The sequence below is a fragment of the Capsicum annuum genome, chromosome 12 (assembly GCF_002878395.1).
Source record: "Capsicum annuum cultivar UCD-10X-F1 chromosome 12, UCD10Xv1.1, whole genome shotgun sequence".
NCBI lineage: Eukaryota > Viridiplantae > Streptophyta > Magnoliopsida > Solanales > Solanaceae > Capsicum > Capsicum annuum.
In genome coordinates, this window is record NC_061122.1 from 204,156,323 (window position 1) to 204,181,375 (window position 25,053).

Here is a 25,053-nt window from a genome sequence, read left to right on the forward strand (position 1 = left end):
GTTTTGTGTTATTGTTTTATCATTGTGGAGTGTCTAAGTGCTCTTTGTTTACAGCTTTTATCATATGTGTTACCGCTTTATATCTGGCATCATATGCATAACCCGAGTCATTCTTTTTGCAACAAGTCATGGAGTGCACGTCGTGCACACGAACTTTAGTTGAGTCACCCTTATTTTAGGAGGAGGATCCGTTGGTGTTATGGAGTGGGTGGAAAGCTTTCACAGCCACAATCGATCATACGCACCCCCGAACAACATTGTTAGTGAACCCCAGTGTAGGTCAGCCTTTAGGACGTGCCTATTTGCATCATATAAAGACCTAGAGGGACATACGTGGCCCTTTGTAGGAGACTCAACACTAAAGCATCCCTACGTGCTAAATATTACATCTCTGAGGGTAATGTGGTCATTTGATAGACCGATTTGGGAAAAACATGTGTTTCAGTAAAGTATGTAGACAGAAGTGTTGAAAAAAATGAAAAAAAAAGAAGAGAAAAAGTGAAAATAAAAAAAGACTTTCAGAGTTTTTAGATTTCTTTATGGCTTTTGAATTTTTTGTATGATAAAAAAAATAAAATTAAAAGATTTTTACCTTCCCACTCATCTTTTAAAAAAAAAACATCAAAAAAATTTTCCTTTTGTTTTTTACCATGCATTCATAATTCAAAAATTTCAAAAAGATGTTTTTCATTGGAGTTTTTTATAAAGAAATAAATGCAAAAAAGATGGTAGAGGTTTTGTACATTTCATACACCGAAAATACCAAAAAGATTTTTCCTTTGTAATTGCTGGTGTCATTTTTGAAAAATCCAAAAAGATTTTTTTCACTCTTTATTAGAGTAGGTGTCATATACTTCTTTAAAAGAAAACTACAAAAATATTTTCCTTTATTAGGTTCAAGTTTCATTTTTCATATGAAATTAAAAAATTGAAAATCCAAAAAGATTTTTCTTTGGTAGTCATAAGCTTCATTTTTGTATAGGGATTTAAACCTGAAAAATGCAAAAAGACTTTCGCCAATTCTTTTAACAATTTGTTATTTTCTTTTCTTTTCATTTTTTTTAAGTTTCAAGAAAAAAAAAAAGAAAACAAAAAGAGTTTAATTGGCCATTTTGGCAAGACTTCACGAACTACGCACACTTGATTCTTCTCTCTCGGGAGTGAGATACGTAGGCGCCCTTCTTGGGTTCGATGATTTTTTTCAAATAAAAGGAAAAATCCAAAAAAAAAGATTTTGAGAAGATGTTGAAATCTAACGCATTTGGTGTTTCTATTATTCAGTTAGTTTAAGGTGGTTGGTTTGTGGCATTGTGGCTGGTCCTTCACATCACATTAAATCTGAAGAAGGTTTAGCTGTGTCCAACAAGGATATAGAGAGTGAGAAGCCTAGTGTGCCAGAAGAGCTAGAGAAAATGGTTGGAAAATGAAGAGTGTAGGAAATGCTGTGAAAAGTTCCCTAAGACTTGCGAGTGAAGAAAATGTTTCATATAAAAACTAGGGCATATCTTCAAGTGTTAACCCTCTTCTAAGCCTTGAGATATCGAAATTCGAGGAGAAAGATAGACAGGAGGAATCCGTGAAACATTTAGGAAAATATTGCAATCAATTAAAGGAAACTGCAGGGAAGAAGAATGAGAAAAATACAACTGCTATTGTAGTTGGAGAACGGGCACATCCAAGAAGACACCGTCGTTGTTGCCATCAATCTCAGGCCCAAGTTCATACCCAAGCTCTCTATAATCCCTCCCAAAATCTATTACACTCAATTTCCCCACCTTTATATCTAGTATACTGCGCACAACCATATGTTCAACTCCCTTCTTACTCACAATGGTGCGCACCAACTCCTCAGAGTTACCCTCCGACTCCACAAATCTATCAAAGCCTTTCTAGGCCCGATTTTAGATCCAATCCAACCAATGAAATGAGGCAGAATTTGAGGGATAGCTTCACACCAATTAGAGAGTCGTATGCCAGCTTATTTCATAGATTGGTACAGCGGGGCATGATCACTCTTCTCCTTGGGTATACTCCTGACCCGAATTCAAGAAGTTTTAATCCTACTGTATGATGTGCATATCATTCTGATGTTTCGGGTCACAGTATTGAAGATTATCATACTTTGAAAAATGGAATTGAAAAGATGATTCAAGATAAATCAATTATGGTGCAGAACGTTGATCGAAGTGGAAGCTCTAGTCATGGTGATATACAAATCAGTGACTAAGTTGTCAGACTGAGTAATTGAGAAGTCACCCCTCTCCCTACTAGGAAAAGGTCTAGTAGTTTTTTTTTTCTATTTTTTGAATTATTTCAAGGTTGTAGTTCGGGATCTATATTGTTTTGTCCCTGTGTCATTTATATTCAAACCTTTCTATATTTTATTTCAACTAAATGAAGTGTCTCTTACCCTTTGTGTTTTAAATATATGTTTGTTTTCTTTACACATCATATTTTATGTTGATTCTACTGTTTGACATGCCTGGGGAATTTTCAGTCGGATCTTAAAATCCAATTTAAGCATGAACTTTGAATCAGAGGGCTAAAGTTAGAAAAACATTTGAGAAAATAGGTAGAGTACTGAGACATTTGGTGACAAGTTGAAGCCTTTTCTAAAAATTAAGGCAATTATTTTGAGAATCACATGAATAACTTAGTCATCAATTGAAAGAGATGTCTTAATTTGGTCAAGTAGTGGATGTGTGATCCTACATCAAAAGGAACAGAAAATCAGCTCCACGAAAGCATGAGTCATTTAATATGAGGAATGTACAATAGGGGTGGAGTTTGTTAAAGAAGTAGCGTCGCACAAGATCAGTTAAAGTTAGTACTGTAAAAAGTGTCACAAATGATCTTCATCTTTCATTTTCACATTGCATGCTATATACTAGCATCTTCAAGGATTGATATGACGAAGGCATTTCATTCAGCTATCCAAATATTGTGTCATCCTTTATTTACCCCATTTGAGTCTTAGTGATATTTTCTTTCATACCCCTCTTTTGGAATCAAGATAGAGTCAGCAAAGCTCAAAATAAAAGTGTCGAGAAAAACAATAGAGTCAGAAAAATAAAAAAAAGAAGAAAAAGAAGAAGAAAATATGTCCAAAAAGAAAGTAAAGAGAAAGTGTCAATAAAAATAGAGTTAGAAAAGTTTCAAAGAGAAAAAGAGTCAATAAAGGAGAAAAGAGACCAGAATCAAGCGAAAGTATAAACTGCCAGAACTACACGTGACCTGATTCTCCTCTTTCGGGGGTGAGATACGTAGTCAGCTCTATTCGAGTCTCAGTCCAACCAAATAAATAATTTAGAATTCCCTAGTCAAAAGAAACTGGGGCATGAGTTAATCCTCATTGTTCGAGTCGATTCCAAAAGTTGTAAGTCCCACCTCACTTCAAGTGTCGCTTGGGCCTCATGCCATCCTTTCTTTCTAACCCTATCCAAAAGCTAAGTTACAACCAAAGAAAGACCTTCAGATCAATCTTTGAGAATGCTAAGACTAACAATCCAATGGATATGATGACGCATTTTGGGAACTACTTGTCTTCCTCAGTATAAGGAATTAGGAGAGAAATGAAAATGAGAGTCTTATCGGTGAAAACCCTTACGGGCACTGTAAGATGATAGTGAGTTGAGACAAATAAAAATGAGAGAGTCTTCTCGGTGAAAACTCTCACGGGCACCGTAAGACGACTGTGAGTTGAGAGAAATGAACATTAGAGAATCTCATTGATGAAAAAACCTCACGGATACTATAAGGCAATGGTGAACCGAGAGAAAGAAAATGAGAGAGGCTTTTTGGAGAAAACCCTTCAAGGTATCACTATCTAAATGAGGTCTCTGAATGCAATTGACCTAAGGAAGTATCTCAATTTTGAGGTCATTCACTCAACAACAATTGGTAGAAAGTTTTGGATGGAAAGATCAGGAAGTCTAATCCGATATGCATGTCATAATCATTAGAGTTGACTGTCATTTTTAGATAAACTTTTCTTTCATCTTTTTCAATGGGGACATTTATTGTCATTGTTTTTCTTCTCTTTATTTATATTTTTATTTTCTTGAGTCAGTTATCCAAATAAAGCAAAAATTGTTGTTATTTTTCTCTTGTCTTTAAGTCAAGTCCATGTCAAAATAAGTGAGAAAAGATTTCAAAACTGGCTGCCAACTTCTTCAACTGAACAAAGCAAGTCAGAAAGACCAGCACATGAAAGATACATGATTGTGAGCCAAAAAAAAGGGCATGCAGAAAGCTTTGTCAATAGGCAAATCTGGGAACTCATGAAAATACCAAGGTTTAAGGGGTTTATCTGAGAGGCATGGCAAAGCAGAGATACTGTGTTTATTTCAGAGTCACTCTTAATAATCTAGTTTGGATCAATGACGTGAGAAAGCAGGGGCAAGTGCCAACAACTCGAAATAAAATGAAGGAAATGGACACTAGAGCAGGTGTCGGGACAGCCAAGTGCTGCAATCCACCACTATGTTTTTAACTGACAAATTTTCATTGTTGAAACAGGGGCAAATTCGCTTCACTTAATTTAGCTACCATTGGAAAAGCACATCCATGGGAATTTACGTTTTGTTCAGTATCCTCCTGGAAAATGGAAATTTACTTTCTATTTAGGACCCTTCTGGAAAATGAGATTTTACTTTCTGTTCAGGACCCTCCTGGAAAATACCCTCCTGAAAAATGGGATTTTACTTTCTGTCCAGGACCCTCCTAAAAAATGGGATTTTACTTTCTGCTCAGGACCCTCCTGGAATATAGGATTTTACTTTCTGCTCAGACCCTCCTGAAAAATAGGATTTTACTTTATGTTCAGGACCCTCCTGGAAAATGGGACTTTACTTTCTGTTCAGGACCCTCCTGAAAAATGGGATTTTACTTTCTGTTCAGGACCCTCCTGGAAAATGAGATTTTACTTTCTGTTCACGAACCTACTGAAAAATATGACTTTACTTTTACTTTCTGTCCAAGACCTTCCTAAAAAATAGGATTTTACTTTCTGTTCAGGACCCTTCTGAAAAATGAGATTTTACTTTCTGCTCAAGACCTTCCTGAAAAATAGTATTTTACTTTCTGTCCAAGACCCTCCTGAAAAATGGGATTTTACTTTCTGTTTAGGACCATTCTGAAAAATGAGACTTTACTTTCTGTTTAGGACCCTCCTGAAAAATGGGACTTTACTTTCTGTTCAGGACCCTAATGAAAAATGAGATTTTACTTTATGTTCAGGACTCTCCTAGAAAATGGGACTTTACTTTCTGTTCAGAACCCTCCTGAAAAATTAGATTTTACTTTATGTTCAGGACCCTCCTAGAAAATAGGAATTTACTTTCTGCTCAGGACTCTCCTGGAAAATGGGAATTTATTTTATGTTTGGGACCCTTTTAGAAAATGGGATTTTACTTTCTATTCAGGATCCTCCTGGAAAATGGGAATTCCCTTTCTGTTCAGGACCTCCTGGAAAATGAGAATTTATTTTATGTTCAAGACCCTCCTGGAAAATGAGAATTTACTTCATGTTCAGGACCCTCCTGGAAAATTAAAATTTATTTCATGTTCAGGGCCCTCCTAGAAAATGAGATTTTACTTTCTGTTCAGGATCCTCTTGAAAATGGGATTTTACTTTCTGTCCAGGACCCTTCTGAAAAATGGGATTTTACTTTCTGTTCAGGACCCTCCTAAAAAATGGGATTTTAATTTCTGTTCAGGACCCTCCTGGAAAATGGTATTTTACTTTCTGTTTAGGACCCTCCGGGAAAATGGGATTTTACTTTCTGTTCAGGACCCTCCTGAAAAATGGGACCATTCTTTCAAAACATGAAATCTTTCTTTATCTTAATCTTTGTTTGGGATAATTTTCGTTCTAGTTTTGATTCTGGTTTCAGGAGCCCGCCTGAAGAACAAGGTGATGAAATTGGAAGATGATTGAAAATTGTAAGTCAGGAGCCCACCTGAAGAACAGGATGAAGGAATTGAAAGCCTAGCAACTAGTTGAAGAAATTATAGGTCAGGAGCCCGCCTGAAGAATAGGATGATGAAACTCAAGTCAAAAGTCCAAAAGAAGCTACATAGATAGGATTTTTGTAATTTCATTTATGTTTTAACTTGTAATTTTCATTTCTGATGTAATAACAGAGTCACGGACCGGAACCTCAATGGGACCTCACTCGACTCTCCAACTCGGTATAGTCCATCTCCCTCCAATCCTTTGAGATACATGTCACTTGATTTCCTTGTAACTTAGGTAGTTAGGATGCCTTAAGTCAAGATTCGGTTGTCCTCCTTCCTTTTATTTCTTCCTCCGACTAATGATCGGGATAAAATTCTGTCTCATTGTCTACTTTTTGTATGAAAATACTCCGTGTTTACATTCAAAAGGGGCATAATGTAGACACGTATTTTTGTTCCTCCGAAAAATTAATTTTTATCTATTTACCTTATTTTACCGTGTACTCCCAACCATGTAATTATCCCTCATAAAAGAACAAAAATAACCCACATATACATATTTCCACTAAAAGGGGGCCCACAGGAAGAAAATAGACATCACTTATCCTAACCAAAGAATCCATCCATATATACACGCTATATTCCAAAAAAAAGGGGGCCAGAAACAATTTTTTTCTCTTTTGCTTTCTTCTCCATAGGAACGCATAAACACACAGAAACCTCCATTAACACACATACAGAGAACAAATACATAGATAAAAAAAGGTGGAGACTCCATTTTTCTCTTGGTTTCTTCTTCACGGAAAATACAACACATTTTTTTACACACTAAGTCACACACACGCGAAGCACACAAGGAAAAACCACATGAAAAATGAGTAAAAAATAGCGTGAGAATCAAAGGAGGGACGAAGTTTGGGTTTCCAATTACTGTTCCGGCAAACAGTCATCGGAATTCAACTATTCCCGTTGTTTTTGCCCTTCACAGCTCACGGGAGCTCAAATTTGGACTGGTCTTTATTTCTCAGTTGGATTTTGAGGGATTCGGGTTTGTCCATCTTCGGGATTCATTTTTGATATCGTGCTTTAGGGTTTTCGTGATTAAACTATTTCAGTATTTGGAGTTGGGGTTTCATATTGAGGTTTTCTATTGATTCTCAAATTTGGTCTGGTTCGGAGTGTTGTTGTTGGGATTCCTGCTCGAGGATTTCAGTTTCAGACTTCTTTATTATCGACGAAAATTTTCTATTGAGGTCCATTTCTTTAACCCATTTCCTTTTTTTTATTTTTATTGGTTGAATTTGGCCATGATTATGTGTTGGTTGATTATGATGGTTTGATTTCGTTGGTATTGTTTTGCTGTTTAAATTCGTTACTAAAAATAAGTATGGATTGTTGAAATGGTGATTTCTAATTGTGGTGATTAATAAAAGGGATTTGGGGTGAGAATTGAAAATTGACAAAAAGAATAGATTCGGTTTAATTTTGATTTATTGATAGATTTATGATATATTGAAACGGATTGGCAATATAGGTTCGGGTAGGCAAATTTTAGAACTTGTTGTTTTGATTGAATGTTTGAATATGCGTGTGAATGTTTATTTCTAGTTTATCGTATTTAATTCAAATGTATTCATTTAGCCGGGGAAGCCCCGAGACACATTGTATTTATTCACCGGGGAATGCCCCAACGTACTATGTCGGCAGAAGACGTTTGTGATGAAGGCCTGAGACATTGGGTAAAGCACGGGAGAGTAGTTAGGATTAGTGTAGGTTAGATAGGATTTATTTTCGTATTTTTATTTATTTTGGACTGTATAATTAGACCGAACACTATATTTTGGATTATTTTTGTTTTCGTGTGTTTGGATGCTTGTTTATGTGTGTATGTGGTTTATATGTCCTTAGTGTCAAAATTAGCCGATACGCTTCACCAAGCGACCATGGTCAAACCACGGGACCGAGGGGTGCCTAACACCTTTCTCTCGGTCAACAGAATTCCTTAGTTGGAATCTCTGTTCGCGGATCATTTTTATAGAGTCAAAATTATTTTGAAAAGGATTTTCCAAAGGTGACTTGGCACACCAGATTATGCCAAGTGGCAACTCTGAGTTAAAAAAGGTAAATAATTCTTTTCGAAACATATTTTCAATCTTTTGTCACTTTAACAATAAAAACCCTTCCAGACTTAAAATAATTTTTTTTGGAGTTAAAAAGGGGGTGTGACAAAAATAATTAATAATAAAAGTAAAGAAGAAAGCTTCCACCTAATACCACTTTTAAATCATCTCAGGTCTTTTATTATGCTCATCAGTCATCACTATACTTATTGATATTGTTCCTGTAAAATAAAACACATTGAAATCATCAAAAGGACATAAATTAATATAAGTAAAAAATGACAATCAAATTATTGAATAGCAAGTAAATCATATCCTTCATTCAATTTTTGCAATCAAATTAAGTACTAAATAAAAAATAATTAAGTAGTCGCGTCAAAAAAAAAAAAAGATGGTCTACAAAAGCAAATGCTTAAAAAATAAATATGGGGAAGTGGTTTATTATAATGCATCTTCCTTTTAGAGTTTTTTCTCTTTGTTTTGATTGATTTTCTATGCACAACGTTAAAATTTCAAAGCATCCTACAATGCACGCTTACCTTTCAAAATGACAATAAAATCTTAAAATTTAATAATGATAGTGTAATGTATCTCATATCCTTGTAATAGTGTAATGTATCTTATATCCTTGTACAATATAACCAAACAAATACCTTTAAAAATGCATATAGAATTTAGTATTCACATAAAAGACATTGTTGGCTCATAGTGCTCCTCATTTTCATTATAACATAAATTTTCTTATACCCATCCACATGTATTACACTTCATGTTGATCTCACACTTCACCTTATCTGTATTCAGATCTCTCTTGAGGTAAATCGATAATAAAGTGGAATATTAATCATTCATATGCATATAACAAACAAAAAGTAAAACACACACACAAAAAATTAGAAAATGAAAAATCCAATAAATAAATTCATAACAGGAATCAATGCATAATAACAAAAAGACAGAAGAAAACTTGACATTATATATAGGCCAGAACTCCATTATCACTCAAATTTCACTGAAATCCAAATTCAAATATTATATCAATTTGTTAAGAAAAGATCAATTTATTACTCTTCATTATCCTTATTTATTTTTAAATATAATGATATTTTCTTATAACTACTCTTCCTTATCCTTATTTATTTTTAAATACAGTGATAATTTTCATATAATTTATATATGTTATTGAGAGAAAGATTTGAAATAAATTAGATCAAACGAAATTGAAGAAATCAATTTTCTATTCTTATTCATAAACTTCAAAAATTTAAATTGCTAACCATATAAATTTTAAATAAATATAATTTTAAAAATAAATTCAAATAAGAAGATAAAGACTTATATGTAGTTGCTACAAATAATGAATCAAGTTTTTTTTTTGGTGTAAAATCATGTGTACGTGGAGGCGGTGGCGGATCCCGAATTTTTCTTCAGGGAGTTTGATGTCACAGCCCAAAAACGAGAGTCATTATGACACTTGACAAGTAAGCCTATCACCCAAACTGATACAAAAAAAGGAAAAGACAGAAACATCCCAAGGTAGGGCTTGTAGAACAAAGTCAAACCATATAAGTTATCATAACAATGCGGAAAGAACTTATCCAAAATATCAATCATTCCCAAAACCATGTGTCAATAGTGTAAGAACTATTAATATAATTCATGAGTCAAATACATCAGAAAAATAACTGAAAGGGAATAATATCTGTCTTTGAATACTAATAAAAACATAACTACTATAGAAAGATAGAGGTGAACTCCAGACATATAAATGTCCAACCGATACCTTATAAGCTCCAATAATCACCCAAGTCAAGCAAGTTGAGATCCACTCGAGCTAGGAATTGCACCGAAAGAGCACAGTAGGCATAAGTGCAGTCCACTTGTACTCAGTAGGGATCATAGGCCGACCAAGTCAAGTAGTAAATAAAGCATACAAAATATACACTAAAGGCACGTCACTTGCAATCAGAAAATGTCCCATAATGGTAGCCCACATCCCTTGCACTACCAGTTCTATAATATCCATATATAATACAACAACACACAAGATAGGGATACAAACATATATAATATCACATACAGGTAGAAAAAAAGAAGGACATGTATAATCAAGATCATCAAGTACAGTTAAAGGAAGATAGAACAATTAGACGTTAACAAGTCAAGATATAAAACAAATAGGTAGATGACAAGTCAGTATGACAATTCAAACACAACATAAACACAATAAAGTGGGTGTAAGGTATATGATGATGATGATGCATGGAACTGGCACACAGCCTCAAGTTTGGACACAACCTCAAGTTTGGCACACTGCCTCAAATTTGGCACATAACCTTAAATTTTGCACACGGCCTCAAGTTTGGCACACAGCCTTAAGATCACCAATATTCACAACTCTTCCCAGCATGATCCTTTGGAGATGATCCATAAAATTCAATATCCGTTACCAATATCCAGTATTCCGGTGTTTCTAGTATTTACAAAGTACATACATAACATAAGACATAAATCAAGTACACATGCATGACAACAAGTATATATAAAGTAGTAAAACAAATAAGTGAAATGATGTTTATGATGGCATGAGAATGACGATGCAATGTTCACTACCATTCAAAATGAGTATTTCCATAACCAATCCACGTGATATATTTTCACACCCAATCCACATGATGTATTTCCACAACCAATAGTAATGTTACAATTCTACAACCACGTGTGCTAATATCTACTCATTACTTCCATTTCATCTATGAATTTTCACATGTCTCATATACCAATAAGTATGGATATATCATAATATACCAATGAAACCAAATTAGGCATTTCAACAACCCAATACAATTATTTACGTGTATTCAAGGCTATCAATGTCACATAGGACCCCAGACGGTCACACATATCACATAATATCTCAATTTCGATAATTATATCACATATAGGCCCCCACACAGGCACAACACATAGATAGATATTTTTTATGATTAATTCCCACCCTTAACATGTATTTTGTACCATCATTTACTACTCAACCTAGTCTGAAAGAGTTAAGCCATAACCTACCTCAAAAGCCGAAACCGGTCTGCTACACTTTGAACCCACTATTTTACTTTTCACAAACAATCTCGAACTCTACTAAAAACATCAAATATGAAATCTACGCGTAAAAAAAAATCAACGACACCCGTAGTGACTACTTTTAGTTCGGGGTCAAAACAGACCCCCAGAACGAGTTTTTAAAAAAGAAGGGCAAAATTGAAACTTTATTTCAAAAATATGTTTTCCATATTTTTGGGAATCTACAGCTGAAAATTCAATTCAAATCGAGTCAAAAACGAAGTTCAAATTGAAGAAAAACTATTTTTAATCTTTACGGGGCAAAATCTTTGAAATCTGGATTAAAATTAATAATCGGAGTTGCTTTGAAGGTTAAATTAATGAAAAACTAGTAATTATAAGATAAAAACATTATTCAACTAAAAACGAGTAAAATTGAGATTTAAAATCAAGCCCTAACATTTTTGAGGTTTTGAGAAATTAATCAACAAATAACTAAAAAGGGATGAATTCTTACCTTAAATCCGTAATAAAATCAAGAAATATATGTTAATCTTGTTTTCCAAGATCTCACACTATTTTAGGGTTTAAATCTCACGAGGCAAGATAAAAAATAAGCAAAATGGGACCAACAAGTTGCTTAAATAGTGCAGTTTTTTTGCACTGTTATAACAGAAAACCTGTTATTTTTTTTTCTCAAGTCCAATTCGTACTTTGAAGGGGTGCCCGTGATTCGTTCAGAGTCCGATACATCCAAACGAACTATGCAAACATACTGAATTCGACGTTTCAAAAGTGATGGTGATATCAGATTTTAAAAAAAACATCATTTTCACAAAGTTGACCTCCGAAATCTGAAATCACAGTTTTCCAAATCGAGGATCGAAATGAGATTTAAAATCCGTAAAATAATATCAAACATGATAACACCCAAAAATTGACATTCCGGATCTGCTGGCGAAGTTGGATTTTCCATCTGAGGTTGTTTTGATCAAATGTGAGTCCTACACTCATATTTTTAATTTTTCCAACTTTCTGATCAATAGGTCAAAATAAGCTTGGCTGCACCGAGATTCGAATCAAAGGTCTACCCAGCCTAAAATTGATATTTCGAAGCTACTGAAATAGTTCGTTTGTCCATCGATCACACGGATCAAAATATATCCTCATAAGTCCAAAACAAGACTCTTGAAGCCATAAAATCCACACACTACTGGAAATTACCCCTTTAGCAACGAACTTTTTGGTGACGGTTAACAAAGCGTTGCAATAGGTGGTCTATTACAATGGTTTCAAGCGTTGCCAAAAATAATTAATCTATTAGCTATAATTTAACACTATACGCGTCACTTTTATATTAAGCATTGCAATAGATAAATAAAATAAGCTATAGCAATGCTTATTTTATTCCCTCCATTTTCAGATAAATTTCATAAAGTCAGCCCAGAAACAACATTTTAATAAAACTTTTCAATATCTCTACAATTGCTTAAACCTACTACACTGCTACAATCGCTACAGCTTGTGGAGACGCCGTGGAGATCGATGACCTGGTACTGAGCTCTGCCGGTGGTACTGTGGAGATCGACGCCATGGAGTGTTCTTCCAATTGGAGTTTCTGTTGCTCATTATCAGTAAGGTCTTTTTTCTCCCACAAATATTTAGGTGTCGTTTGGTTAGCGTTAAAGAAATACAATATTTGATTGGTCACATAAGAATAAATAATTACCACATAGCTTCGATTTACAGTGTCGTTTGGTTGGTCACAGATATTCGACGAACATATCTATGATTTGTATCCTTGAATCGGGCCGACTGTAGTGAGCTGTGGCGTAGTGAGCTTCAGACCGACTGTAGAATTGCAATTTGGTGAGTTAAAGATAAACCATATCTGATTTGCACTTGAATTTCATACCGAATGTGCACTTCGATTTGCACTTAGGGCTAATTTTGCACTTTAATTTCTCTTAGTATTGGAAAGTGAGATCGAATTTCAGCTCTCAATTTGTGTTGGAAAGTCAGACCGAATTTGCCCTTCAATTTCTCTCAAATTTGCACTTCAATTGCTTCAGTTTGTGGATTTTAAGGTTTGTGTGTTCTTCTAAGATTTTGACTTAATTTTTGTGGAGTTTGGACTCTAGATTATTCTTATTAACGAGGTGGGGCTATTCTGTTATCAATGGCCTTTGCGCTTACCTAGTTTTCAGTTAGACGTTGGACTTGTTCTGGTTTAATGGTTTAGGTGGGACCTCTATGTTGATAATCATTGTTAGTATGATAAAAGACGATAACTCTTGTGTAACATATCTTGATGCTTCTAAACATATGAACTATTTTTCACCCGGCATTCTGTCTTGGTTGTTTTGGTCATTAGTTTTCCTAAGCAACTACTACTTGTTTTATGTTGCCTCAAGTGAAATCAAAGATGATTAAATTGTCCAATTGGTAGTACCTGTGATCTTGCTTCTGATAGGGTAAGCCTTACCTCTATATATTCACAATAGCTTCCCTACATAAAAGCAAGCACCTTGGAGGTTTTTTTAGAAAATGAAATAAAACAGTAGTACTAATATATTCCTCTATATTGGTGTGTAGTTCATGCAAGTACACAATGAACTTATTAGGAGTGAAGAATCTATTTACATTTGTTCGAGATGCAAGTTCAGGCCACCAATCTCTGCCTTGTGTTCCACAATTTAATGGTTTAGCTCTGCCTAAGTGAGAACATGATCATTTTGTCGGTGTAATCTAATGGAGATTTTGCACATCTTGGATTTGATACTTTATTAACAGTAGCTCTATTAAAACTGGTGCTCAACTTATCCATCTTAGACTGTCATAAGATAAATCTCCAATTTATCATGAAAAAAACTTCTCATTCCAATGCCCCTAATCACATGTTGAATAGTTCAGCTTTGGGGTTTTCTTTATCTTATATCCAAAACGGAAGCATATGATGTTTTTATTTTTGAATTCATAAGAGTTCTCTTTTGAAAACCAAGTTTCCTAAAAGTAAAAAAGAATGTGCTCTTGACAGCATTGTGAAGTTTCCAGTTGGGCAATTTTATCAATTATCCTGAACTTTTCTCTCTTTGTTCCACCACCCCCGTTTATCCAGTTCTAGTCTATCCAATGGGGTTTTCCTTGTTTACCACATGAATATCCAATTTGTAGTTAAAGAGAAGTATGTATCTAACAGTAAACAATTTGACTCTCACAATTAGTGTATAAACAGAAGATTTGATAGAGCAAGCACATCAAACTCCTCATTTGTTGTTGATTTTTGGAGCTATCTAATAATGACTTCATGCTACACAAAATGGAGGTACTTCCAGTCGGCCATCTGGACGTTGCCCTGCACAATTTTGTTAACAAAGATGACAAAATGGCTTTTTTATTCTTGTCTACAATACAACCTTGAGGAAACTCGTGTGAGTATGTCATTTTGTTAATGTGTGGTCACATAATTAGGGATGTTGCTACGTTCCATTTTTTCCTGTTCCAATGTTTTGTTACTTTAATTGTGTGATACTAAGCCTGAAAGATGTCTTAAGAGAACAAAATAGCTCATGATTTAGATACGGTGAAATTCAAAGAAGAGGATATAGTTTTAAAAGTTGGAGAGTGCTTAGAGGTAAGAATTATTTAACTCTTTCACCGTGAGACCATATGTGCTACTTTTGTAGTGGTGGGTGCAGATTTTTTTTTAACGGTGGTGTTTAAGTAGCCTCATCTATAGGTCGATGTTGCCACTGGACCTTAATCATAGGGATAACTCTAGTGTGCAACCTCCTAACATCCTTAGCCAAAAAAAGAAGACTGGCTCCTCAACAAAGGACAACCGCTCATCTAACTAAACTGAATCCAAACGAATGATTGAGACTCATAAAAAATATAGCGGCTAAGCATAGAAACATGAAAAACTGGATGAACAGTTGATAAATCAGGGGGCCAAGCCAACTCATAAGCCACATCACCAACAGTTTGAATAATCTCAAATGGACCAATATACTTGGGGCTAAGCTTGCGTCTCTTCCCAAACCTCATCACACACTTCATGGGTGAAATTCTAAGGAAAACACGATCACCAACATCAAACCTCAAGGCACGAACTTTGCGATCAGCGTAGCACTTCTGCCTACTCTAAGTCTATCTTGAATAACTCAAACTTTATCCAAAGACTCATGAAGTTAGTCCGTACCTCGAGGTCTTACCTTTGAAACATCAAACCAACCCACTCGGGAGCAATAACGCCTACCATACAATGCCTCAAAAGGAGCCATATCAATACTGGAATGGTAGCTATTATTATATGCAAACTCTGCTAAAGCCAAATGTTGCGCCCACTGGCCACCAAAATCCATCACACAAGTGCGGAGCATATCTTCCAAAACCTGGATAGTCTGCTCTGACTAGCCATCAGTCTAGGGGTGAAACGCTGTGCTATGATCAACATGAATATCCAACTCATCGTAAAAGTCTTCTAAAAGTGCGATGTGAACACAGAACCTCGATCTAAAATAATGGACACCAGCACCATGCAGACGCACAATCTCACGAATGTAGATACGAGCCACCTCTCAGCATTGAATGAGACCTGAACCGAAATAAAATGAGTTTAATTGGTCAATTGATCCACAATAACCCAAACACTGTCAGAACCATGAGATGTATGAGGCAAACCAGTCACAAAGTCCGTGATGCTCCGTTCCCACTTCCACTCGGGAATGGGTAACCTCTAAATCAATCCACCAGGTCTCATATGCTCAGCCTTCACCTGCTGATAACCTAGGTAACAAGCCACAAAATTCGTTATATCTCGCTTCATACCACCCCACCAGTAATGCTGTCTCAAATCATGATACATCTTTGTTACACCTGGATAGATCGAATATTTGGAACAATGGGCCTCCTCCAAGATCAGCCTTATCCAATCACCCACTCTTGGCACCCAAACTCGCCCCCAATCCTCAAAACTCTATCTGAATTAGGTGAGGCTTCCTTATCCTCACCACTCAACACCTTATCTCAAATCAACCTCAATCCAACATCATCAAACTGATGAGCTCGAATCTTCTCTATCAAAGAAGATCTAGCCTCCACAAAAGCCAAAACATGCCTAAGTGTCGAAATTTCAACCCTAACCATCTAATTAGCTAAAGATTGAACCTTTGAGGCCAAAAGCCTCTCATGGGTCAAAAGATGCGCCAAGCTACCCATGCTAGTCAACTTCTGACTCAAGGCATCCGCAACCACATTAGACTTGCAAGAATGATAGAGAATAGTCAAGTCATAATCCTTAAGAAACTCAAGCCAACGGCGCTGCCTCATATTAAGATCTCGCTGGGTGAATGTCGAATGCTACGATGATCTGAGAAGATCTCACAACGAACTCCATGCAAGTACTGCCTCGAAAACTTCTAGGCAAACACAACTGCGCACAACTCTAAATCATAGGTAGTATAATTCTTCTCATGAGACTTCAACTGACGAGCATAAGAAATTACCTTGCCCTCCTGCATCAATACAAAACCTAACCCAACACCTGAAGCATCACCAAAGATGGTAAAACCCACGCCCTTCTTAGGCAAAGTCAGGATAGGAGTTGAAGTCAACAAATCCTTGAGCTTTTGGAAGCTCGTCTCATAAGCATCGAACCACTGAAAAAAAATCTTCTTCTGGGTCAACTTGGTCAACAGAGCTGCAATAGAAGGGAAACCCTCAATAAAACACCGATAATAACCTGTCAAGCCAACAAAACTCTAAATCTCGATGGGCGAAGTAGGTCTAACTTAATCATGAACCACTGCAACCTTGGCTAGATCAACCATAATACCTTCCTTAGTCATCATATGACCCAAGAAAGAAACAGTCTCCAACCAAAACTCACACTTAGAGAACTTAGCATACAACTTCTCATTCTCAATCTCTAAATCACAATCTGGAAATGCTCCAAATGCTCAACCTCACTCTTGGAATAAACCAAGATATCATCGATAAATATAATAATAAAAAGTTGAGATACGATCGAAACACCCAGTTCATAAACTCCATGAATGCAGTAGGGGAATTGATCAACCCAAAAGACATGACTAATAGCTTATAATGACCATATCGAGTTCGAAAAACTATCTTTGGAATATCCGAAGCTCTAATCCTCAACTGGTGATAACTGAACCCCAAATCAGTCCTTGAAAGCACCACAACACCTTGAAGATGATTAAACAAATCATCAATGTGAGGAAAAAGATACTTATTCTTAACTGTCACCTTATTCAGCTGTCGATAATCAATACACATCTACATAGACCCATTCTTTTTCTTCACAAAAAAGATAGGCACACAAGGTAAACACTAGGTTGGATAAATCCCTTATCCAACAACCCCTGCAACTGATCCTACAGTTCCTTCAACTCTGCTGGGGCCATACTATAAGAAGGAATAGAAATGGGCTTAGTGCCCGGCTCATCATCAATAGCAAAATCAATATCTTAATTTGAAGGCATACCATGCAAGTCCTTAGGGAACTCATCCATAAACTCACGGACAATACAGACAAAATCTAAGAAAGGAGGCAAAACAACACTGGTGTCACTAATATGATCCAAGTAAGATAAACATCCCCTCTCAACCAATTTACAAGCCTAAACATAAGATATAATCCTCTTAGGACACGAATGAAGTGCACTCTTCCAAGCTATCCTTAGCATACTCGGGGAAGCTAAAGTCATAATCTTATCAAAACAATCTAAGACATCGTGATAAGGAGCCAAACAATTATACCCAAAATAACATCAAAATCGACCATGTCTAACATAAGCAAGTCTACCAAAGTCTCACACCCGACAAAAGTAACAACACAAGATTGGTGCACCTGATCCACCACTAAAGAATCATCTATCGGGGACAGTCCCTGGCCATATGGCCAATCTCATCACATATAACAACCTTTATGAACAAGCTCAATAGGAGAAGTTACAACTGGGCCCGAACGGACACCCTAACTACTGAACTAAAAGATCCACCACCTGAATTCTGTAAAACCGCCACTGGCCTACCATAGTATCCATGAGAACCTCTAAAATTCTACCTCGATAGGTCTGCCTCCTGAACTCACCAAAACATTGCGCCTTCTTATGAGCCTTCTACCTCGATAGGTCTGCCTCCTGAACTCACCAAAACATTGCGCCTTCTTAGTGGCTTCCTGAGATGCACTAAGAATATCCTCTGTCATCTTAGCATGATCCTCAGTACTCTGAAAAGAAGCCCCTAATACAACCATTTGAGACGTAGCCAACTAAAGTAAAAACCTCTAAACCCTTCACAAACTTTTGAACCTTCTCTGACTCGATGATAATACTATCATAGAAATATCTGGACAGAGCATAGAAGTGTGCCTTATACTCCACAACTATCATGGAGCTTTGCTCCAAATGATCAAACTCGTCCTGCATCCGATCCCTCAAATTATAAGGCACAAATCCCTCCAGAAAGGCATCAACAAATTGATCCCATCGATCCCATGGCAACTCAGGAGCATCAACAAGCCTATAATTGACAAACAATCTCCACCAATCTCTCGCAACATCTCTCAACTAATAGTAGTATAAGCCACACCATCCACGCAGAAAGAGTGAAACACAACTCAGAACACAAGGTATGGAAGAACTTCGCATGATAAAGAATAAAGTAAGGAAAGTTTCCTAAAGACATCCTATAGCCTCTCGAAGATAGATACGGACGTCTACGTACTGATCCGCGAGACTCTATTAGACATCCCGTTCTTACCCCGTTGAGACCAATGAAACCTGGCTTCTCTGATACCAATTTGTCACAGCCCAAAAGCGAGGGTCATGATGACACTTGTCATGGCGTACCTTGACAAGTAAGTATCACCCAAACTAATACAAAAAGAGGAAAAGATAGAATATCCCAAGGTAAGGCTTCTAGAACAAAGACGAACGATATAAGTAATCATAACAATGTGGAAAGAACTTATCCAAAATACCAACCATGCCCAAAATCAGGTGTCAATAGTGTAAGAACTACTAATACAATCCAGGAGTCAAATACATCCAAAAAATAATCGAAAGGGAATAATATCTGTCTCCGAATACTAATAAAGACATAACTACTATAGAAAGATAGAGGTGAACTCCGGACGTATAAATGTCCAACTGCTACCTTGGAAGCTCCAATAATGGCTCGAGTCAAGCAAGCTGAGGCGCACTCAAGCTAGGACCTAAAGGGCCCAGTAGCCATGAGTACGGTCCACTTGTACTTAGTAGAGATCATAGGTCGACCAAGCCAAGTAGTAAATAAAGCGCACAAAATATAAACTAAGGGTACGTCACCTGCAATCAGAAAATGTCCCACAATGGTAGCCCACACCGCTTGAACGAACAATTGTATAATATCTATATATAATACAATAACACACAAGATAGGAATACAAATATACACAATATCACATACAGGTAGAAAAAAAAAGGGACGTGTATAATTAAGATCATCAAGTATAATTAAAGGAAGATAGAACAATTAAATGTTAACAAGTTAAGATATAGAACAAATAGGTAGATGACAAGTCAATATGACAATTCAAACACAACATAAACATAATAAAGCGGGTGCAATGTATATGATGATGATGATAATGCATGGTATTGGCACACAGCCTCAAGTTTGGCACACAACCTCAAGATCAATAATATCCGCAACTCTTCTCCAGCATGATCCTTCGAAGATGGTCGATAAAATCCAATATCCGATAGCAATATCCAGTATTCTAGTGTTTCCAGTATTTTCAAAGCACATACATAACATAAGACATAAATCAAGTACACATACATGACAACAAGTATATATAAAGCAGTAAAACGAACAAGTGAAATGATGCGTATGATGACATGAGAATGACGATGCAATGTTCACAACCATTCAAAATGAGTATTTCCACAATCAATCTATGTGCTGTATTTTCACACCCAATCCACCTGATGTATTTCCATAACTAACCACAATGTTACCATTTTACAACCACGTGAGCCATATCCACTCATTACTTTCGTTTCATCCATGAATTTCCACTTGTCTCATATACCAATAAGTATGGATATATTACAATATACCAATGAAACTACATTAGGCATTTCAACAATACAATACAATTATTCACATGTATTCAAGGCCATCAATGTCACATAGGACCCCCACACGATCACACATATCACATAATATCTCAATTTCGACAATTGCATCACATATAGGCCCCCACACGGGCACAACACATAGATAGACATTTTTCATGATTAGTTCCCACCCTTAACGTGCATTTTGTACCATCATTTACTACCCAACCCATTCTTAAAAAGTTAAGCCATAAACTACCTCAAAAGTCTAAATCAGTCTGCTACACTTCGAACCCACGATCGTACTTTTCTCGAACAATCTTGAACTCCACTAAAACATTAAATATAAAAGCTATGCGTCAAAAAGAAATCAAAGATACCCGTATTGATTACTTTTGGTTCAAGGTCTTAACGGACCCCTCAGAACGAGTTTTCAAAAAAGAAGGGCATAATTGGAACTTTACTTCAAAAACATATGTTTCATATTTTTAGAAATTTACAGCTGAAAACTCAAGTCAAATCAAGTAAAAAACGAGGTTCAAATTGAAGAAAAACTATTTTTAAGCTTTATCGGATAAAATCTTTGAAATCTGAGTTAAAATCAAGAATCGGAGTTGTTTTTAAGGTTAAATTGATAAAAATTAGTAATTATAAACTAAAAATATTATTCAAGTGAAAATGAGTAAAATTGGGGTTTAAAATCAAGCGCGTTTAAAATCAAGCGTTAAGATTTTTGAAATTTTGAAAAATTAATCAAGAAAAAACTAAAAAGGGGTGAATTCTTACCTTAAATTTGTAATAAAATCAAGAAATATATGTTAATCTAGTTTCAAGCTCCCACAAGCTTCACTTTTTAACTCCCACTCTATATTAGAGTTTAACTCTCAAGAGACAAGATGAAAAATGAGCAAAATGGGCACAAAAAGTTATTTAAATAGTGCAGATTTTCTGCACTGTTATAGCAGAAAAAACTGTTATTTTTTTCTCAAGTCCAATTCGGACTTCAATGGGGTGCTTGGGATTCGTTCGGAGTCCGATACATGCAAACGAACTATGCAAACATACTAAATTCGACGTTTCGGACGTGATGGAGATATTAGATTTTCAAAAAAATATCATTTTCACAAAGTTGACCCCCAAAACCTGAAATCACAATTTTTCAAACTAAGGGTTGAAGTGAGATTTAAAAGCCATAAAATCATACCAAATATGCTAACACCCTAAAATCGACATTCTGGATCTGCTAGAGAATTTGGATTTTTCATTTGAGGTCATTTCGATCAAGTGTGGGTCCCACACCCATATTTTCAATTTTTTCAACTTTTCGATCAATAAATCGAAATGAGTTCGGGTGCACCGGAATCCGAACCAGTTCTAACCAGTCAAAAATTGATATTCCGGAGCTGCTGGCACAGTCCATTTGTCCATCCATCACATTGATCAAAAGATATCCTCATAAGTCCAAAATAAGGCTCTCGAAGCCATCAAAAACCACAATATGACATAAATGGTACCAAAATACATCGGAAACCATGTCAATCACGCCCACACCTCAGAAATATCATAATACAATTATGGAGAGGGGTAAAATAGTCAAATTGCACGAAATTACAAATTTCACATATTTCATCAAATTTTTTGGTCATTACATTTGAAAAATAAAAATATAAATGGGTGAATAAGCCAACAAAATACGAGTTCAAGGAATGCAATAGTATATAGTCTATAGATACAAAATACTTAAACTTAAATAGGAGTAATTAATAAATAAAGCAAAAGTTAGCCCGTTACAAGAACTAGGGTGCTACATAAACAAAAAATTAGCCCTGTATAATGTATCAAACTAGAACTAGAGTGCAAAGTAAAAACTCCAAAAAGACATCACTGCCAATACTTCTCAGGCACATTTACAATACTACTCGACGAGGTTTCATTGCTTGAAAAGACAAAATAATATCATCAGTTGAACATTATTAAACACATCTTTTTCTATAAAAGGGACCATGCAACCGCTCAAAAAGTTATCATTCATTCTACTCCGCAACTCATTCTTCATGAACTTTATTGCTGAAAAGGCTCTTTCAATAGATGCAGTGACAATCTGACTTTGACAATTCTCAAATCCCTATTTCAAACTTAATATATGTACATACATATATATATTGGAAGAACAAGAAAGTGATAGTGGAATTTGCCTTTGAGAATTCGCAAATTCTTATTTCAATGCTTGTATTTCAATTGAGATTTTGAGTATTTTAATTTTGAAAAAAAGGGAAAGGGTTTTAAGTTTTTATTGATTTTGTGTTAACTTATTTTAGCATTTTTTTCCAACCGAACATGCAAAATGGGGCTTGAGCAAGCGACTCAAGAAGTGCATCTCAATACCACTAAGCTATCTAACATTCTTGGTTCAGGTGGTTCAAACTTAATATATGTACATAAATATAGATTATCTATTCCTATATTGTTGTTGATGCTGTTATTGATGTTGGTGGGGCTGTCATTGTTGGAACTTGTGGTGTGGTGCTGTTGGTGGGTTTGGCATTGTTGGAACTTGTGGTGTGATATGGTTTAGATGGTGGGTGCTTCTTAGCTTAAAAATAGTGGAGTCCGAACAATCAACACAAGGAGTAAGAGAGAAAAAAATAAAAAGTTTAAAGTGAATAAGAAGAGAAGAGTTGGTTACCAAAATTTAAAAAACATGTGCTGAGTGGGAATTGAACTCAAACCAAAAGAAATAAATAGTCTTAAGCACCCATAAACAACTAGGCTAACCAAACAACTCTTACTATGGGTGCTCACTGATTAGATTATATACGTTTTTTTCTTTATTTCCACATACATATATAAAGTTCGATACGAGTTCAGTCTGTGCTCGTGCACCCGGAGGGCTCCATGTGGGTCCGTCCCTTGTTGTTGATGGTGTTGGAACATAGGATGTATGCTTCTTTGTAGTTGATGATGTTGTTGGAACAAATGTTGTTGTTTTCTTTGTTGTTGATGTTTTTTATTTGTTGTTTATAGTTTATGCTATTGTTGATGTTGCAACAGACGGAGCAACTGATGGAACAAATCAAACCACCAGCAAGGCTGCTATGTATTCCAACAGACTCCATATATGTTGCATCAGACTCTATATCTGACGCAACAGACTCCACATCTGGCGCAAACTATCCGGGATTTATGTGTTGTGTGTGGTGTTACTTAAATAAAACTGGTGACTTTATTAATATGTAAATTAAAAAAATGGATCTAAATACAACATTTTATCTTTTGTTGTATTTTCGAAAGAAACAGATTGGTAATCTGTTGCAAAATATATTCCACCTGTCAGATAACTTACAACATATGGACAATCTGTTGCAACAGATGTATTTATCAGTTTGCTTTTCCATCAACTGTGGCGTCTGTTGTAACTTGCTAATCATCTGTTTATTCAATTTCATCGAGAACAATAGATTTTTCTAAACACATCTTGGCCAAACTCAATTTTTGATCTTGGACTACTGCTCCTTTTTTCTTTGCATCCTTCAAGCTAGCCTCCAAATTCAATTTTTGCCCTCAATCCAATAGCAAAAATTTAGTTTGGTTGAAGGATGCAACGAAAAAAAGAGAAGCAATCAAAGAGCAAAAATTGAATTTGGCCAAGAAGTGTTTAGAAAAATCAATTGCTCTCGATGAAATTGAATAAACAGATGACTAGCAAGTTGCAACAAGACGCCACAATTAAAGGAAAAGCAAACTGATATTTCCATCTGTTGCAATAGATTGTCCATATGTTGTAAGTTATCTGACAGGTGGAATATATTTTGCAATAGATTACCAATTTTATCTTTCGAAAATACAACAAAAAGATAAAATGTTGTATTTAGATCCATTTTTTTAATTTACTTATAAATAAAGTCATCAGTATTATTTAAGTAACAGATAAATCCCGGATAGTTTCAGCAATATTTGTAATACCCCACATGTTTCTAAGCTAGGAAGTGAATAAGTATTCCTACGTATGAAATCTCCTATCCAGTGATTCATACTTGAGTACATGACTTACAATGAATATCCTAGTGATAGGATAGCTTATGATGCATTAAGCATGTTCATATGAGTCACTTAAGATAATACAAGCTAAGAGTTTTTGAATCTATCAAGTTTTAGTGTTTGATTTTGCAAGGGTCATCTTTGAATGAGTATAACTTACTGTTAATGTGGTATTTTGGCTGATTTAGACCTACCAAATTGTAGAGAATCGAATTAGTTTTCCAACGATATCAATTTCGCCTTAATCCAATACCCGAGAGAAAAGTTATGCCCATTTTTGTGAGAGACAGTAAGGATAGGTGATTGGTTAGGCACCGCCCAACCCAAACATAGGCGATTGGTTAGGCGCCGCCTAATCTAGCTTAGGCAATCACTTGGGCGCGGCCTAAGTCAGTTCCAGGTGCCAAAAACTCTGTTTTGAGTTATTTTAAGGGTAATTAAGTCTTTGAACACTCCTTACACGTCCCTAAACCTAACCCTATGAAATATATAGCTTTTAAACATATTACAACCCTATTATCATCTCAAAGCTCATCATCCAAGAGCACTAAAAGAGAGAAACAACTAGGGTTGCGTAACTAAGCTTGAAGATTCGATTTCAAGGAAATTCCTCCGTCAATCATCAAAAATCTTCCTTCTAAGGTATGCGTGAGTTGATTTATGGATCCCTTTCATCCATAAAGCTCAAAAACCTTGTTGTTCATTATAAAGTATGATTTCTATATTGTTGGGTGTTGATGATCATG

At 35.7% G+C, this 25,053-nt stretch overlaps 1 long non-coding RNA gene across 6 annotated transcripts in view; it reads left to right on the top strand.

Moving 5' to 3' along the window:
- The first annotated feature begins 12,522 nt into the window (after positions 1–12,522).
- LOC107855268 overlaps positions 12,523–25,053 on the top strand; it is a 16,835-nt gene continuing 4,304 nt past the window's right edge. Inside the window, exons 1-4 of one of the 6 annotated variants that reach the window (XR_001670217.2) lie at positions 12,523–12,777; positions 12,908–13,007; positions 13,110–13,225; positions 13,734–14,019. This is a non-coding gene — a long non-coding RNA (uncharacterized LOC107855268). Of the gene's footprint in view, positions 12,778–12,907; positions 13,008–13,109; positions 13,226–13,733; positions 14,020–23,293; positions 23,804–25,053 lie in introns of those variants that run through there. The other 5 variants (XR_001670216.2, XR_001670218.2, XR_001670219.2 and 2 more) reach the window with 5 other exon arrangements.